We start from the raw sequence: 6,682 nt of genomic DNA on the forward strand, positions 1-6,682 counted from the left end.
CTGTGTAGAAGTACCCTTACACCAGAGATGCCACAAATAACATTGGCTGCCTTAGCTTTCTAGTAAATATTCTTTTAGTGGATATGCAGTAAAAGTCTGATTGGTGGACTCTGCTTGTCTGCTTCATATCTCCCAAAACTATAATGGTGTGTGTGTGTAATCCCACCCTCCCCAATCAGACCATTATAGCTCATACTAACCATCAGACCCCCTGCCTCAACACATAATTGGAGTTGATAAGGCAAAACTGTGATACACTGTATATAATATTGCTGAATATCTTTATTATAGGCTTTGATGATGATGATGCACTGCCTGGACCTCAGTGTTCACTAAACCAAACTGGTAAGCAATCTGTATTTAAAGAGACATTCTGTGTTTCATTTACTATGTAACCCGTTTCCCCAGCTAGTATTACCTGGTTTATTAATCTATCCGAAGATTCCTGGAGTCCTTCTCTTCAGGTGGGTCATGTGATCTCATTCTGACCCCCTGAGAATTAGTTTGTTTTTTATGCTGTGCTATTAGTAGGAAGCTATTTGCTTGAGTACAGGTAATTGGCTTTAAAACTCTTGGGAAACACTGGGGCTGATCATCCTGCTGGAAGCTGGGAAAGGAAGTGGCAGTCCTAATATCATGCATTGTCTCCTTTTGCATGTCCGCTTGTAGTCTTTCATTATTGCTGTGAATGTCATTCTTTATTTTGTCGTGTGGTAAAGTTGCCCATTCTTATTGACAAAACAGTCCTTACATCCTGCTAACGGCACATCTAACACAAGCTGCTTGTTTGAGTTCTTCCCAAAATGACTCAATAATGTTGAGGGCTCCCCTTATGACAGATCCATGTCTCTCCTGACGCTTATACCTGTTACTTTCCACAAAGCTCCAGCACTGTGTAATATTGTGATGCTTCTGTAACAGAGGTGATCATACCGGGTCTACGTAAATACCAGCAGAGTGGTCACCCCTCTACTGATTCTAATCCTAGAATGTGTTCATTAACCCTTTGCAATCCAATTTTGGATTCGGGGTTTCCTATGGGGCTTTCTCTTTCTGTCATTTTACAATGGCGCTATCTGCTGGCTAGAGCCAGTACTGCAGTATGTGACATGCCGAAGAAGCAATCGACAACAGAGCGGCTAGTAATATAAAGTAAGAATACCCTGCTGGACCTCTTCCGACATCCAAGCTGTACAGCCTTCAATCAGAATGTCTGAAGACGTCAGACAGTGGATTGGAAAGGGTTAAGACCCTTAATCCCCCCAGCAGTTCAGGACGGGCTCTGTCCCTTCTGCAGGAAAAGGACATTATAATTTTAAACGAACAGAGCTTGTTCTACTTTAACTGTCTGTAGCTCTGTTTCTATCAGGGCTACCAGATAGAATATTTGTAGCTCTTACAGAATTGGAGCTATAGCAGTTTTAAATGGGTTTGGAAATACTAAAATTATAGATATCATTTTTTCATTTAGTGTGGTGAGGAGAGAGGGAGGGGGGGGGGGCATTAATTTTTGTGTATGGTATCACCCTCTACTCCCACCACTAACTCCACCTCTCCCATCAATCAGAGAGCATTGTCATATATGGGCTTTTTACAACAAAAGGAGTGAAATTACTTTACACAGTTTAATACTACAGATGCTGCAGTCATTGCTGACCGTGGCATCTAAATGTTTTTATAGAAAAAAAATACAACTTTTTACCCCTTACACAAGGCTTTAAATACTGAAAAAATAACTAAATAAACCCTACTCATGATTGGTATTGCCACATCCATAACAGCCCATACTATAAAATATTACTTTATATTTCAATCACAGCAAATTCAGCAAAAAAAAGGAATATCCAAAAAAGCTGTTTTCTGATCGTCTCGCTTCCCCTAAATAGATATAAAAAAAGGAATAAAAAAATTGTATATACCTGAAAATGTTACCCATTAAAACTACACATCTGACATAAACAGGCCTGATACCGCTGTCAGCTGATAATGCTTTGGTCCTGGAATGTGGCGCCTCACAAGGTATTTGTGTAAAAGAAAAAAAAAAGGTTTTATATTGTGCGAAAGTGGTAAAGCAAAATAAAACCTGTATAAATTTGGTGTTGTCATAATCTTTAGGCCTGTTTCACAGGGGCTACAAAATCGCACCATTTTGTAGCAATGCGATGTCGCTACAAAACGCATGTATGTGAAGCCCATGGTTTCCAATGGGTTCATCCACATGAGATATTTTGTAGCCTGAAAGAACCCATTGGAGACCATGGGCTTCACAGACATGTGTTTTGTAGCGATGTTGCATGGCAACAAAATCGTGGGATTTTGTAGCCCACGTGAAACAGGCGTAATGGCTCGTAGATGAAAGGTAATATAACAGTAACATAATATTTATACCATGTCATAAAAATAAATCACAAAAAACAATGGGGAAATAGCTTTTTTTCTATTGCTTCCAGCAAATAAAAATAATAATAAGTTTTTCAATACATTACGTGTACCCAAAGTTGTTTTGTATAAGGCTGCATTCAGACGACCGTATATCGGCTGGGTTTTCACGCCCAGCCGATATACGGCGTCTCTCTCTGCTGGGGAGGAGGCTGGAAAAACCAGGAGCAGTGCTCTGAGCTCCCGCCTCCTCTCTGCCTCCTCTCCACTCCCCTGCACTATTTTCAATGAGGAGAGGCGGGACAGGGGTGGAGCTAATTCATTAAATGTAGCCCCGCCCCGTCCCTCCTCCTCTCATTGCAAACAGTGCAGAGGGGCGGGGAGGGGGTGGAGAGAAAGCAGAGAGGGGGTGGGAGCTCAGAGCACTGCTCCTTGCTCTTCCAGACTCCTTCCCCTGCAGAGAGAGACGCTGTGTATCGGCTGGGCGTGAAAACCCAGCCGATATATGGTCGTCTGAATGCACCCTCGTCCTGTCAAACGCAAGGTGAAAAACAGCTACATTGATGAAAAAATGAAAAAGTTTTGATCGCTGGAACACAAAAAGGGATTCGATTTACTGGCCCCTAATGATAAAATTACTTATTTCACCAAGGGGTTAAAAATGCACTTAAGCTAACAGAGTTCTTTGTCACCATTGTTTTTTGCAACATAAATTCAAAATTGCAATAAAAAGTGACATTTTAGGCAGGAATTCCAACTGAAGGCATTTTAGACGTATTTTATAGAACTGTTTGTATTACATTAATATTTCCTGTCCTTCATTTGAACAGATCGTCAGTGCGAGAGCATGGAAATCACATGTCTGATTAATAACACCATTTGTGGTAGGTTTCACCCTCAGGTGGTTATAAACTGTGTCTGATGTAGCGTGGGTTAAAGATTTCAGTGCAGTTTTAGGTAAGGGCAAATAGTATTTAATAAAGCTTTTAATAGAGAGTCAGCTGTGCTGTCTAATAATATAGCAGTAAATCTTCTAACCCTGCAGTGACACCCCCCTAAATGTCTACCCTTGGGAAGACCCCAGGCTCCATCCCAACTTGATTTATATGTGAAGGATTTTCCCTACCCTTTTAGTCTAGGAAAGCTGCTCCTCTAAAAGGAGTTTCTATTGAAAAGTTGACTTTTAAAGGATGACAAGCAAGACTTACATGTGCCACTTAATCATCTGAATGTGGGCCAGTGCTGCATCACTAAAGTGAGCTAGAGGGGGAGACTTCTGTGGCACATTAGGGCAACTGCCAGATAAGGGTAGGGGGCAGAGCCAAATTTACCCCTAGACATTGGAGGTCCAGTGCCTAAGGCGGCCCCATGCCGGGAGCAGCCTCGTTGCCAGCAGTCAGGACTTTTTTTCAACCTCGTCTCCTGCCTCTTGTTAGAGATGCCAGTATATTTGCTGTTTTTATAGGGGCGGGGTGGAAGAGGATTCAGGATAAAGGCTGTATGGCAGAGAGGGAGGATGACAAGCCATGCTCTGCTCTCACTTCTCTGCCATGCGAAGAGACTGCAGAGCTAACACACTAAGAGAGCACAGAGGAAGCCTTGCCTGACCGCCTCAGATCCAAACTACAGACTCACTTGTGAAGTGTTAAGCCCCATTTACACACAACGATATCATTTGAACGAGGGAACGACTGAACGAATTAACGATTTTTTGCATAGAAATGCATAGCATTTAGATGGAAGGATAATGGTCTGAAATCCTCTCCATTTCCCTCATTAGCTAAGATAAACACTGTTTAGGTTGTTTGCTCAGGTGGACGTGTGTTTATGCGAGCAACTTGCTTAATGTTTAACTTTTTAATTAGTGTGAATTCATTTTAAGAAATTTTGGGCGATTAATCATTACGTGTAAATGGGCCTTAAGTAGTAAGTAATTACACTGTTTTATGTTTTCTTTAATCTCTGTAGAATGGCCACATGGAGGTAGGAGGGGGAGAGGTTGGCATAAGCGGCTTTACCTGACTCCTTATATCACTATGCTTCAGTTTTAATCTGGCCATACAATTAAGATAACATCAATTTGGACAGTCAGTCATCCATGGGATCATTTGTATGAATGATCCCACAAGTAGCTCTATAGATCAAAGTAGATGATAAGGGACCGTCAGCTTACTTCTGCATAACGTGTATGGTCGCCTTCAGTGGGGTTGTCCTAGCAAAATAAGTGTGGGTAGAGGATAATGTGTGAACTTATTCTTTAATGGTCTATTCAACAAACGTAGGGCATGTTCATATCTGTGCCTGGCGATTTGTTTGGACCGTCCACTGCAGATCTGGCATAAAATCCTGTAGGAAATAGTGCAGTATGCTCTTCTACTTTGTCTGGGAAACCGTCAGAGAGCTGGATGGAAGTCACATGGACCCATTATACTTATTGGGGGCCCTTTGGTGCTGGCATGTGCCGATCCAGTGCTTCGGTCTATCCCATTGTTCAGCTCCTATGATGGAACCGAACAGTAGAAGAGTTGAGTGCAGAGGCAATGGCAAACCACCCCAGAAAAACAGTCTGCCAAGAAAACGTTACGATGTGACGTCACCATAGGAGTTGGTCACTACTCAATGCTTGCACCAGGGGACTTCACCTTGTATCTTACTAAAGAGGTCCTATATGGTATTTGTCTTCTGTGGTCATAATTCACTCAACATAACCAAAGTTTAGATTTTTAGTTCAATCGGTTTTTATTGGTTTTCAAAGAAAAGTATTATATAGACATTGCACAACATCGTTGATATCAACATGTGTCCGTATAAGCACAACAAACAACATATCTTGGTTTCCTAATACTTATGGCATGAACTAGATTGTATAGCTTAATCTCTTGTGTCTCGTATCAGAAATTGGGAACTGCGCAATGTAAGATTATAACAAATCATGAACAAAACTGGGGGGGTGAGGGGGGGGGATGAGTGGAAAGGTGAAGCAGGGGTAGAGGAAGGGGAAGGGGGGGTAAGGGAAAAATATCAGACTCGCTTACCCGCTCCTAAAGGTTGTTATAAACCTAACCGCAAAGTTTAGATTTTTAGATATGAATTACTTGATATTAGTTTTCTATCATTGATAAACTTTGTCTTAGACTTCTAGAATGCATATTCTGTATAACTCAATACATATGTATATGTAATTAAAGAATGTAATACTGAACCCTTGTTTCATGTTTTTATCTATTAGGACATCAACTCTGAAGCACAACAGAACACAGATCGTTCCCATTTATGACTGTATGGTATAAAGCCTGTAGATTTCCTGTCACTGTTAGTTTCTTATTTGTGCAACAATGTTTTCATTGGCTGTTTATAAGGTTTTCCTATTAATTTTAGATGTTTTCCTGTTTGCTTGTAAGAACATTTCATCTATTTAGTTTTGATGCATCAGTGTTTTGCTTGTTGTAATAGTAGACCTGTTGCTTTAAGATTATTTGGCGTTCTTATAGTAATAAGGGCCCTTAAGAGATATTCTTGTAAAAGGATTCCATTCTGTTATAAACTTGTGCCTAATTACTCTGAAATAAATCTTACATTGTTTCTAGCACACCGTGTTATTTCTGGAGCAGATGGTTTGTTTTGTGTATATTGTATCATTTAAAGGGGTTGTCCCGCGAAAGCAAGTGGGGTTATACACTTCTGTATGGCCATATTAATGCACTTTGTAATGTACATCGTGCATTAAATATGAGCCATACAGAAGTTATTCACTTACCTGCTCCGTTGCTAGCGTCCACGTCTCCATGGCTCCGTCTAATTTCGCTGGCTTGAGGGGGGCGTGACTTGCCGATGCAGAGTTAAGCCGCTCTCCTGCCGAGCTCCCGGCTCCCTCACAGTAAAAAGCCTGCTACTCACCCCTTAAACCACACCAAACGACCGCAAAAGCAAGGATGGGGAAGAAGAAGGCTCCCAACAGACAGGAGGCAGCGGGAGAAGGCGAACCGCCGAGCATCCAGCGCTTCTTCGGGAGACACAGCGCGGCAGCTCCTTCACCCAAGATGGCGCCCGGCCATGTGCGCTCGGCATCAGCTCCCCGCAGCAACAGCAGAGCGGAGATCAGCGGACCTAGAGACCCGGAGACGGAGGGACCTGATGACAGCAGCCTAACAGATAAGTGCCTCCACACACCAGGGACACACAGCCCCCAAGCAGGCAGTGCAGAGTCTCCCTCCAGGCACCGTTCTCCCCATGCAGCACACGCCACCCTAGTACCTGGGACACAGCAGAGCCCCACAGTATATGAAGAGAGCAGCAACCCAGA

General features: G+C 42.4%; 1 long non-coding RNA gene across 1 annotated transcript; it reads left to right on the forward strand.

Moving 5' to 3' along the window:
• Nucleotides 1-293: 293 nt before the first annotated feature.
• LOC136612247 (uncharacterized) lies at nucleotides 294-5,719 on the forward strand. The gene is made up of 3 exons (XR_010790379.1): nucleotides 294-345; nucleotides 3,210-3,263; nucleotides 5,609-5,719. It is a non-coding gene; the product is annotated as an uncharacterized lncRNA (long non-coding RNA).
• The last annotated feature ends 963 nt before the right edge of the window (nucleotides 5,720-6,682 follow it).

This window comes from Eleutherodactylus coqui, chromosome 1 (assembly GCF_035609145.1).
Source record: "Eleutherodactylus coqui strain aEleCoq1 chromosome 1, aEleCoq1.hap1, whole genome shotgun sequence".
Lineage (NCBI taxonomy): Eukaryota > Metazoa > Chordata > Amphibia > Anura > Eleutherodactylidae > Eleutherodactylus > Eleutherodactylus coqui.